Raw genomic sequence first — 12,217 nt, 5'->3', positions numbered from 1 at the left:
TTATATTAACATAATGACTGTGCTTGTCTTGTGGAAAACTTGGAAACAGACTAATAAAATATCTCCCCTGCTATGAAAACTAGATGGCTTTAGTTTGAGAGAATTGAATGTGGTTCATCGCAGTCTGACACTGACAATTTCTACACTATTTTGGACAGCATTCTCAGAGCATTTAACATTTACTTTGACGGCAAAGCTGTGGAAAGAAATGTTCTGATTGAGTGGTTATGAACCAAAAACCAGGTAAGAAGCTTGATTTTAGGCATAATTTCCACCCTGTTAATCCTCCTATGGCTCTTTAGGAAATGAGATAGAGAATAATCCATTCTTAGTGGGTCGAAGAGGCTCAACATCTGAAAAGTTAGCACGTATATTGGAAGTTAAATTTCCATTTCATACAATTAGAAAATAAGACAGACTATTCCAGAAACAACTACGGACGTTAGGAAAAGGAATATTTCTTAAAGAACATGCACCTGCAAATCAGAGAAGATGTTATCCTAACATTATTTGAAGTTTCAACAACTCAACATTGGTACAATTAATGATGGCAGCCCCTCCGGTCCAGCGTTCTCTCACGCAGGTGCTCTGCACACCACGTGAATAGTCACTCTCAGTGTCGTAACTTCCATCTTGCCATCATCCGTCACCTCACCTCCAGAGGCAGAAATGACAGCATTTCACCTTCTGACCACAGACTTCCCTTGTTCCAGATCACGTGGTCGTCACTTTCCACTACTTTGAACCTCACTGGCACAGACAGGTTCCTCACGCTCTGCTCCTCCCAGTACCCTGGGCCTCTACTCTTACCATTCCCAGCTTAGATTTCTCTTTCCTCAATGGCCAGTCCCCCCACTTGTATTTCAAATTCCATCTTTCCGTTTTTTGTCCAGTTCTTTACTACACTATTAATAACCCCTTCTCTGTCTTGTAACTTCATTCTACTTCTCACTGAATCCTCCTGTTAGCTTTTAAATATATTAAAGACTCTCCCATTAAAATAACTAGAGTTGGTTCTCATACACTGCTTCAGCTACCCTTCTGTATCTCTCTCCTCCACCCTCAGACTCCTTCAGAGAAGACTTGGAGTCACAGCATCCACTTCCTCACCTCCCACTGACTGCCCAGTCCATTCCTATGTAGCCTCTGGCTCGACAGAGGTATTCTCAACACCTTTCACTGAAGTCACCAGTTTTGCGCTTCCACATATAGGTGAGATCATGCAGTATTTGTTTTTCTCTGTCTGGCTATTTCACTTAGCACAGTGCCCTCAAGGGCCATCCGTGTCATGGCAATGGGAAAGATTTCCTTCCTTTTTACAGCTGAATAACTTCCCACATTCTATATATATAGTGGATATCTATATCTATATATCACATCTTCTTTATCCATTCATCCATTAATGAACACTTAGGTTGTATCCATAGCTCAGCTATTATAAATAATCCTTCAGTGAACATGGGGATGCATCTATCTTTTCAAGTTGCTGCCTTTGTTTCCTTTGGATAAATACCCAGAAGTGGAATTGCTGAATCATATGGTAGTTCCATTTTTAACTTCTTGAGGAACCTGCACACTGTTTTCCACAGTGGCTGCACCCATGTACATTCCCGCCAACGGTGTACAAGGGTGCCCTTTTCTCCATGTCCTCACCAACACTTGTTATCTCTTGTCTTCTTTTTAATAGCGGTTCTGACAGATGTGAGGTGATATCTCACTGTGGCTTTGATCTGCATTTCCTTGATGATGAGTGATGTTGAACATCTTTTCAAGTAGCTGTTGGCCACCTGTATGTCTTCTTTGGAAAAATGTCTATTCAGAGCCTCTACTCATTTTAAAATCAGACCGTGTTTTGTTTTGTTTTGCTATTGAGTTGTATGAGACCTTCGTGTATTTTGGATAGCCCCTCCATCCCAAGTCCTATTTCCCCGTTCCCTTTGCATTGACGGGTACCACCATGCATTTGGACATGCTAGTTTATCTCTCATCCTATCTACCACTGGATTCTGACATCTTTACCGCTGGAGCATCTTTTGAATTCTTCTATCAGTTTCTACCATAGTCTAGACACAATTTTTTACGTGGTATATTGCATTATTGGCCTTAAAAGTGACCTTCTTGTATGCAATCTGACCTTCACCCTGGCAGAATATGAATCTGATGATACCACCCCTTGGACAAGACACTTCAGAAATTCCCCTTTCTATTTAGGATAAAGACTCCATTTCTAAACATAAGTCACCTGTGCCTGTATGATCTGGCCCCTCCCTTAAACTCTGACTTTCTCCTGCACCACCTCCCTCACTCATCTATGCTCTAACCTCTCTGGCCATGCTCTCTCTTGCCACAGAATATTCTCACATGAGGCTCCTTCTATCTGGATTACTCTCTTGCCCCTCCACTACTTACCAAGTTGGCTCCTATCTTCCCACAAGATAAGCTCCAGCTTTACCTCCTCGAGTGTGCCTTTGTGGACCCACCTTGCATCTATTTCTTGGCACTTATCAGTGATAATTTTACATTTGCTTCTATTATTATTGTTAGCCAACATTGCCTGTCTTCCCTACTGGACTCAAGCTCCACAAGGTCATGAATTATGTATGTTTTTGCCAATCATTATTACCATATAGCCCCAGGCAAGAGAATGTAATAGGAGCTCAATAAATATTTGTTAGATGAAAGATTGCTTAGATTGCTTTACGATATATTTTTCTATCTAAAACAAGCAATGTGTGATTACTGTTAGGTTTGTGCCGTCTTGAGAGTTGTCCTGAAGTGGCCAGCAGAAACTTTGATGGCATACACGAAAGGGAGCGTACATAGCAGGCCACTGTGTGTGTTCTTTCAGAGTAGGTTGTGATTATAATCGCCCAATTTCTCAGAAGAAATGAATTGTGGCTCCCACCTTATTTCTTCTCTAGCCCCATAAAAAGCAGACTAAATGGAATCAGTTAATTTAGCACCGTTTCAAGTGAAGTTTCACACTCTTCCTGGGATGGGATAGCATTATAGGCTAGTCGAGATGATCTAAGATTGGCCGTGGACAATTGCAGTTGGTGTTCTTCCCTACACGTTGGGAAGCATGTCGAAGTTTCAAGAAGTGTTACCAGAAAAAAAAATCTTGTTTGCCTACCTAAAAGCTGTTCCTACCTTTTCTCCTGCTGTAGAGCCTTTATTGTAATCCAGTGTGTAGCCCCAACTCATGTGACTTGAGAAAGACACACTATCCAGGCCCCGGCAATAAATTCTAATTGATCTAAGCCAGTCATTGCGATCCAGTATCCTTGTCAGTTATTGAATCTGATGTGGGCATGTCCCTGTATTTCTGCCCAGTGAGATGTGAGAAGCCTTCGGGTTCTTGGAGAAAAGGCTCTTCTCTTATTATCAGAGGCACACGGATGAACGGTCCCTCTCCTTCTGCTCAGTGCTGTTGTGTCTGAATGGGGTCCTGAGAAGGCTGCAGCCAGCTTGTGACAATGGGAACTAGTCTGCAGATGAGAGACATGCTGAGTATGGCAGGGAAGAAAGATAGAAAGCTCTGGGCCACAGGCTAGTTCTCCTCACTGATGTGGCTGGGTAGGCATGCGCAATTTGCCGGACACACACACACGCACATGTTTGTACGTGTGCAACAAAGAATTTGGCAAAACATCATGTGCTTCAGTTTCCTTCTGCTGTTGCATGCATATACGGATAGAGTATACCCATCACGGGACAGAATCTTGTAGGGCTGTGTTTCAGGAATGAAACTGAAAATTAACCACTTTCATCAATTTCATTGCAGGTGAAAGAAAAATTGGGGTATGGCAAGCACTGAAAAATTTCCCAGCCTGTCATGGTTTCTTCCACCTTTAAGAGCTTGGAGATTACATTGGCCCCACTTGGATAACCCAGGACACTCTACCTGTCTTAAGGTCAGCTGGTTAGCAATCTTAATTCCATCTGCAACCTTAACTCTCTTTCTGTACGCAACAAAGCCTAGTCACGAGTTCTGGGCATTAGGACGCAGAGGTATTTGGGTGTCACTCACATCCTTGCCGTCTTAGTATGTCTTCCACTTTAAGTTCATTCAAAAACTTATCCATTTGGTGAACATTTGAGCCCTTGCTATGGAAATGGAAATGGGACGTGGTCCCTGCATTTAAGGAGGTGATGATTTAGCAATGTCTTTCTCATAAAATGCTTTAATTTGTAGCATTCGATTTGATGATAAGGGAGATATTGTTCTAAATAGTCTAGATATCCTGTCCCAGATACTCTAGATGTATGTGTATATGTGTGTTTTTCATTTTCTAGCTGAGTAACAGGAAGTTTACTGAGGTAAAGCTACTCTTACCCAGGAGTGCAGCTGGGAAGACACGGAGACAGTGTGTGAATGGTGATGTTCTTGCTTGTCCAGTGGTTTTTCCTCTGTATCAGTGAATGCTTTATGTATGAAGAATTCCGGTCTCATTTTTGCTTTACGATAACTTCCAGGCCTGTGAAGTAGAAAGGGAATGTTGCTTTCCCTGTTTTCACAGAATTTCAGCTGAGAACAGTGGGTGATAGAATCCTCATTGCATCCATAAAGTGTAGGGACGGTAATTTCCAACAGTCTAAAAGGAATAAAGATTTCTTGAAGTTTTCTTTGACATACATCAGGAATACATACGTATGTGAGTGCATGTGAGCCTGTGAGTGGCTTTTCCTCTCTCCTCCTGGTGGAGAGACTCTTGCATGACTCTTGCCTTAAGAATTCTAAAGGCCGGAGTTTGGCAGGAGTTAATCCATCAGCGCCGCAAAGAGGAAGGGCAGCAGAAAAACATGCCATTTGGGAAGGAAGGGTATGTGATTTCATGGGCTGGAGGATATTGCACAGACGAACGAGATGTGCTTGAGTGAACAGACGGGTCCCTCTCTGGAGGGCAGGGGACCTCAACAGGAGTTTGTGTGGTGTGAACCACAAAGGGGATTTTAAAAGAAGTCAGCTGCAAGAGCATCTGCGTTGGGGGATGCAAAAACTCCACCAAGGAGACCCAAGACAAAACCTGCCTTAACAGAGTGAACAACAGCCATTTTAGAGGAACGACAGTGACGGGGACCGCACCCCTTCTCGGAGACAGCAGCAGGATGGGAGAGGAGGAGTGGAGGAGAGGAGGAAGGCAAGAACAGACACAACCCCCTACCCCTTTCCCCTCGCTGATGTCAGTGCTGGGCGTATTCCTTTGTCCTCACGAACGACTTTGTGCTGAATGGTTCTCTAAAGGACAACTTTTAATTTTAAATGCAGTGTTTCTCAAACTTGGGTTTCTAAGTTTCTGGGAGTTACTAAGTCTAAAGGCTCAAACTGTATCTTGGGAGGTCAGGCTCCCGCCTTATTCATTTTTTCACAATATTACCTTCAGTATAATAATTTGTATTTAAATAGCTATATCCATTGACATTGAAGAACCCACAAGATGTCACATTTATAGCTTAAAATAAATAACCCCGACTTGAGGAGACTCTTACCTGTCAAATGTCACAAGCACAGGCAGGAGTATGTCAAGATTTGTGTCTCATAATTGGGACTAAACATAGGACGAAACTTCGCTTTCGGTTTTGCCATTTTGTCCTGGGGATTTGTTGCACCAGTCCAAAGTGGAGTTGGTCTCTGATCTTTAGGAAATGAAACAGGGTCACTGTGGCAGTACAGAAGACAATTTGTTGTCTTAGGGATGGGCGCTGTCTCTGTATACAGTGGCTTTGGTCTGGGTGGGTCCATGGCGGGAGATGGCCAGGAGAGGAGGTGACTGAAAGGGAGGAAGGCCCTTGTGATTCTCCTTAAGTAGGATGACTACCGCTGCTCTTTTCAAAAGGCACAGGCAGGGTTATCATCTCTGCATCTCTGAATGGGTACATGGAAATCTAGGTACCTTCAAACTTTATTTGTAAGTACACCCAACTGCTTCCCCGCACAGCTGACCCAGGAGAAATGTGGTAAAGTAATATACAGCACAGCATACCCTAAGTTGATCTTGGATCTTCATCTATGCACCCTTTGGGGCTGCCAGCCATCGGTGATTTGAAGATTCTTCCTTCGGTCAGAGGAGGATGCCTTAGCCAAATTGAGGCAAGTAGCCATTGTTGATTAGAAACTTTCCAAAATCACCTATTCCTTCTAACCAGTGGCAATGGGGCCTGAGTGAAGAAAACACAGACTGTGATAAGTAAAGCTTTACCCTAGAAAAACAGTCTGTGAAAAGTTTTTGGTCTCAAAACGCTAATACACGAGTCAATCACTGGGAGCAGAATTCATATGAAGAAAATAACGAAGCTTTTTCTCAGGGAATGGGCAAAGTATTTCTCCACATTCCTGAAGTCACCTGAAACTGTAAAGCATTTCACCACATTTCAGCAAGATAATAAGAAAGTGCTGTGGGGACAATGGCTTGTCTTGTATGCATTTGTCTGTGTGAGGATGGAATAAGCCACCAGTGGTATGGAAAATCTGTAACTAGTGTTGAAAAGGGTATTGAGGGGTGCCCGGGCGGCTCAGTTGTTAAGCGTCTGCTCAGGTCAAGATCCCAGGGTCCTGGGATCGAGCCCCACATCGGGCTCCCTGCTCAGCGGGAAGCCTGCTTCTCCCCCTCCCACTCCCCCTGCTTGTGATCCCTCACTGGCTCGCTGTATCTCTCTGTCCAATAAATAAATAAAATCTTTAAAAAATAAAAAAAGAATAGGGTATTGAAATTATAGATTATATTTATTCATTCCTTACTGGCAAAGGAATTATGCAACACACTGGCTTTTATTCATTTTATTACCAACAAATTGTTGGCAAAAGGCCTCGATAATGTATTTCCTTTTAAACACCAGAGAAAGTGTTGAAATAAAAGTAAGCTATTGTTTATTTTTAAAGTTACCAAATTTCTGTTCCAGAAATATTATGACCTTCACTTTTAAATGGTGTCGATAATGTAGGAAATGAACTATGTTTCTTGGTCAGCAATCTGAAAAATTCATAAAACCCTGTCCCCTCTTTGACTCTTGAATCTAGCAGCGGTAGGCTGCTCCCAGAATTTCCATTAGAGTTGATGAAAGACACAGGTGCGCTCTGAGAGGCAACCATATCTGGTGGCCTGTTATTTGAATAACATTATAAAAGACTGCTTTAGAGAGAGAACCAGTATGGGTAGGAGGCAAAAACCGAGGGACAAAAGTCTGTGTTTCTCTATGTGGGTGTATATTTATAGGATTTCATTGGTTGCCTAGTTCAGAGAATATCTCTTGAGAAAATAATTGTGGGGAAAATAACTCAGCAGAAAGAGAATAATGGAAAGGAAAACCTTAAAGGATTAATATATTTGGGGATCTAGTTTGCAATCTTGTGCACGCATGTGTGTGTGTGTGTGTGTGTGTGTGTGTGAGAGAGAGAGAGAGAGAGATGGGGGAGAGGGAAGGTGAGAGAGGGAGAGAGAGAGAGGGAGGGAGGGAGAGAAAGGGAGAGAGAGAGGGAGGGAAGAAGAGAGAGAGAGAGACAGGGAGGGAGAGAAAGAGAAGGAGAGAGAGAGGAAAGAGAGAGAGAGAAAGTAAGAGGGATTACTGACTGCTACCTCTATTGGAAGCATCTATTCAAAAACTAGGCATACCTACTAAGATTGTTTTAGGCTCGGCCATCTCTATGCCAAATATCTGTTTCTTCAATAAATGACTTTTAAAAAACCTCAATAGCTCTATCATGGCTTGCAATTGATTCTTGGCTCAAGATTATTTGGCTTTAGGTTTTTATTGATGGGTTGTGTGTTTTTCCTATTAACATTTTTTTTTTATGATTTCCATAGCAGTTTAACACCTGGAATATAGTTTTTATTTTGGAGGAAGAAAACTTATTTATTTCATTTTATTAATTTTCTTCAAGGTCTTTTAACATCATGACCTAGGTGATTGTCCTCATCATTGTTGATGATGGTTATTATTTGAATGAGTTAACTGTCATATGGGCTTAGTCAACCTGAAACTTTAAGTGTGTGAGTTTTATTTTGTTGGGCCAACATTACAACAGAGGATGAAAAAAATGTACCGTTCTGAAACCCTTAAGGCAGGCTCTGGACATCTGACATGTCTGTACAAAACATAATCACTTATTTTGCCTGAAAACACACGCCAATGCTTTTTGCTATATTTCTCTGTTGCTAGATACTGGATTTCGTATATCCCTACAGTCAATCTACCTCCACGTACTTTGTAGTGTCTGATAGGCTGATTCTCCACAAATGTTCAGGGCACAGATATCACAGCAGACTTGAGAAAAATGTCCCTTTGGTTGGATTTTGTTGTGTCACATTATGGAATTCCTTTTTCTCTTCTACTTTCCAAAAGGTAGTACTCCTAGAGATTCCTGCATTTATAAGAGTCTCCTTCAACATGCCAGAGTGTGCTGAAGATCTGGAGGGCTTGGCGTTTCCAGTGAGTGAAGACTTTTGTTATGGCAAAATAATGAGGTGTGGGCTTTTTATTATGGAGTCTCCCTGGAGTGTCAGTGTTTTTTTTTTTTTTTTAATTGCTTTTCTACTTACTAAAAGTAAGTGAACCCTTAAATCTAATAAATTCTGTTAAAATAAGGTACATACTTTATAATTCAAAATCAATTTCTTTGTTGATACCCAGAAAGTTGATGCCGATCCCAAGCCATTTTAGAAAAGAGAAGAAAACAGTAATCATGATCGATAATATGTAGGAGTACTGCACTTCCTTTACCTAAATTTACTTTCCACGTTATTGTATGTTGATATACTTATAAGAATAAGCTTTCATTTCCCCTGCAGTTTGCTCATGAACCGCTGTGGCAATTTCCTGCCCTGCCACCAACACATGTGGACACACACACAGACACTAACTGGTGTATGTATGTACACACACATTCCTATCTAGTGATGAGGTCTCACGTTATCCTGCTGGACTTCATGGTAATTGCAATCCAGATGCTCAAAAAAATATTTGTGAAATGAATGAACAGATTGCAGGCTTTTAACACTAGAAAGGAGATTTATTATTACTGTTGTCAAAAAGAAAGAAGTGTTAACAACCGCCTCTCATTTACCCTCCCTCTTTTAGTCGGATATTCATTCTCTGAGTCTGTTCTTCTTATCAGGACTGAAATGCCTAACAAGCAATGTGGTCGTAATGGCTCTTCCTGGATTCGGACTCCATTTGCAATCCCTGCCCTGCCTCTCGAAGAAAATCTGGGCTGAAGATTTCTGTCTCAGGGCATTGTCCGTGCAGAGTAAAGATGAAGTCCATAATAATTCCACTGTGAGTCAGGTCAGATGCCCTCTGAGAAAAACTTGAACTTTAGATTTCTTAAAGCCTTTCTCTTTTTGAAGAAAAGAATATATTCTTTTCAATTATCTATGCAAAAAGAGAAAATGAATGCTCATATTCTCTATTAACGTTAGAAACATAAACAAGATCACTTTAAATCTACAGTTGCCAGGAATATCCGCTCTCCTCTGCACAGCGTCAGATAATAAGTATTCTATTATGTATCATGTGTGCACATACGCACACATATACATACATACATGTGTGTGTATGTATACATACATACATATGTACATATATATAAAACAATAACAGATATCAGTTGTGGACTGAGTATCAAATCAAAATGATAATTTTAAATGCTTGTATGTTCTTCATTATAAGTATAGCGGTGTCATAATTTGATTATCTCTTTTTTCCAAAGTTACTCTCAGCTGATACTTTAAAAAAAAATGTTCATTTTTAAGTAACCTCTACACTCAACATGGGGCTTGAACTCACAACCCTGAGATCAAGAGTCACATGTTCTACTGACTGAGCCCGCCAGGCGCCCCTACAGTTTGATACTTATATGGCCAACAAATTCTTTAACTTTAGACAGTATGACTATATACTTTGACAAATATTAACTGACAAAGTTATACTTAAATCACCTCAAGGATTTTTCTCCATAAAGAAAAGGAAAAAAGTTGGGGGGAGGGGTGGGAATAGAGGGTGAGAGTCATCTTATCTTGCAGATTTGCAGCATAAAAGGATATTATTCATAGTGGTGATGTATTCTTTGGAATTTGAAGGCAAAAGTGTTATATGGAAGAATTTTTCTGAACTTCCTGGGCCATTGGCATAGGATATGTATCAGTCTCTTTTGCAATTTCCTTGAAAACCTATTTACTTTGTTAAAGCAAAGTCTTTTTGTTGTTATTTTAGAGTTTAAGAGACAATCAAGGGAATTGTAAGATCATTTTTCGCATTATATGGCTATTGATTTATTGAGGGAGAAAAGGGATTTTCCAGATATATTGAAGTCCCATGTAATTAATTTACTTCAAAGCTTACTTCAAGGAGATGAACTAGAGTGAACCCAAACTGTAAACTTAGATAGCAAAAATGAATGACATAAATAGGAAAAAAGATAGGGGACTTGTTTCCAGCTCCGATGAGGTAATTGAAAGACTGTCCTCTTATTGGAAATAACAAGACAAAATGTGTTGAGCAACTGTCTTCAGAAACCGGGCAGTAAACAGTGGAGGACTATGATCCCTGGAAAAAGGGAAACAAATGACGTGAACCATAGAACCCGGTTCTCTGGCCTCCTTAGAGACATTTTCCAGACTGCAGCCCGGGAAGGAGAATCTAAGCAAAGCATAACATTTTCTCTAAGTCGAGGAGACCAAGCAGAGTTTAGCGGGGATGAGGTGGCCGAAATATGTGAGGCTGAGTGCCAGGGAAGAGAGAGCTCTAGCGATAAAGTGCCTCAGAAATGTGCACGGGGTTCCTTGCAGTTTGTCCTCAAATCCCCAGTCACATATGTGGACGATGAAGTTCTTTGAAGTCAGGCAAAGCCTGGCCAGAGTCTGTCCCTAAATACTTAACCACGCATGCATGGATAAAACTCCACGAGCTTAGGCAAAACATAATTAGAGAAATAGATGCTGGAAAGTTGCCCAAGCTAATCCAGAGCTGGGGGACGGTTAAATTTTGAACAGCCAGACTGCAGAGTCCACCCTGGGGCTGTCAGGAGAAACTCCAGAGAGTTTTGCCTCATACTATGGCACAACTAGCCCTGGGACTAAAGTCTACTCTAGACTTGCCCTAACAAGGCTTATAAACAAGTCTTGAAAGGATCAACCTGCTATAGAAACAACTTCCTGTCAGATCAAAGTCCAATAGTATTTAAAGGAAGCAAAGAGGGGCGCCTGGGTGGCTCGGTCGTTAAGCCTCTGCCTTCGGCTCAAGTCATGATCCCAGGGTCCTGGGATCGAGCCCCGCATGGGGATCCCTGTTCAGCGGGAAGCCTGCTTCTCCCTCTCCCACTCCCCCTGCTTGGGTTCCCTCTCTCGCTGTGTCTCTCTCTGTCAAATAAATAAATAAAGTCTCTAAAAAATAAAATAACATAAAATAAAATAAAGGAAGCAAGGAAATTTAGTACTCAACATATATACTCTACAAGGTCCAACATCAAATACAAAAGTACTAGGCATGCAAAGGAGGAAAATATGACCCACAACTCTGGTAGAAATCCACAATGGTAAAGAGTAGCTTGGCTCAATGATGGCTCTCAATTATCATCACCTCCTGATAGTCATATCCTTTAGTCTCCTTGCACATTGAGTTAGAATGGGTTGGTATGACCAATAGAGTGCATTAGCGGTGCGCCATGTGACATTCTAGGTTAGGACAAAAGGACAATTGGATCCCTTGTTCTGGGAGAAGCCAGCAGCCACATCATGAGCAACCCTGTAATGAGGCCCAGATGGAGAGGAACTGAGACCTTCACAAAATAGGCAACCCAACTTGCCATGCCCATGAGTTAGCCACCTTGAAAATGAATCTTCTTCCCACTCCAGTCAAGCCTTCAGATATATGCATCCCCAACCGACGTCTGACTAAATCTCACGAGCACTGCAAGACAGTGCATCCAATCAAAGCCATTCCCCAGTTCCTTAACCACAGAAAATATGAAAGATAATAAATGTGATTATTGTTTTGTGCCACTGAGTTTTGGGATAATTTGTTAAGGAACAATAGAGAATTAATATAGACATTGGTACTGCTACTATAACAAAACCCCCAAAATGTAGGAGTGACTGAGCAAGTAGGGAAAAGCTGGAACATCTTAAGGGGACTTTTGGTGAAAGGCAAAAGGCCTTGAGGTTACTATTAACGACGTTGTGGCCCTTGAGGAGGCTGCCACGGAGGCGGTAAGTGAGAAGAA

Source organism: Eumetopias jubatus, unplaced genomic scaffold (assembly GCF_037043125.1).
Source record: "Eumetopias jubatus isolate StellerSeaLion01/CBP00866 unplaced genomic scaffold, mEumJub1_p1.0 scaffold_8, whole genome shotgun sequence".
Taxonomy (NCBI): Eukaryota; Metazoa; Chordata; class Mammalia; order Carnivora; family Otariidae; genus Eumetopias; species Eumetopias jubatus.
This window is presented reverse-complemented; position numbering follows the sequence as displayed.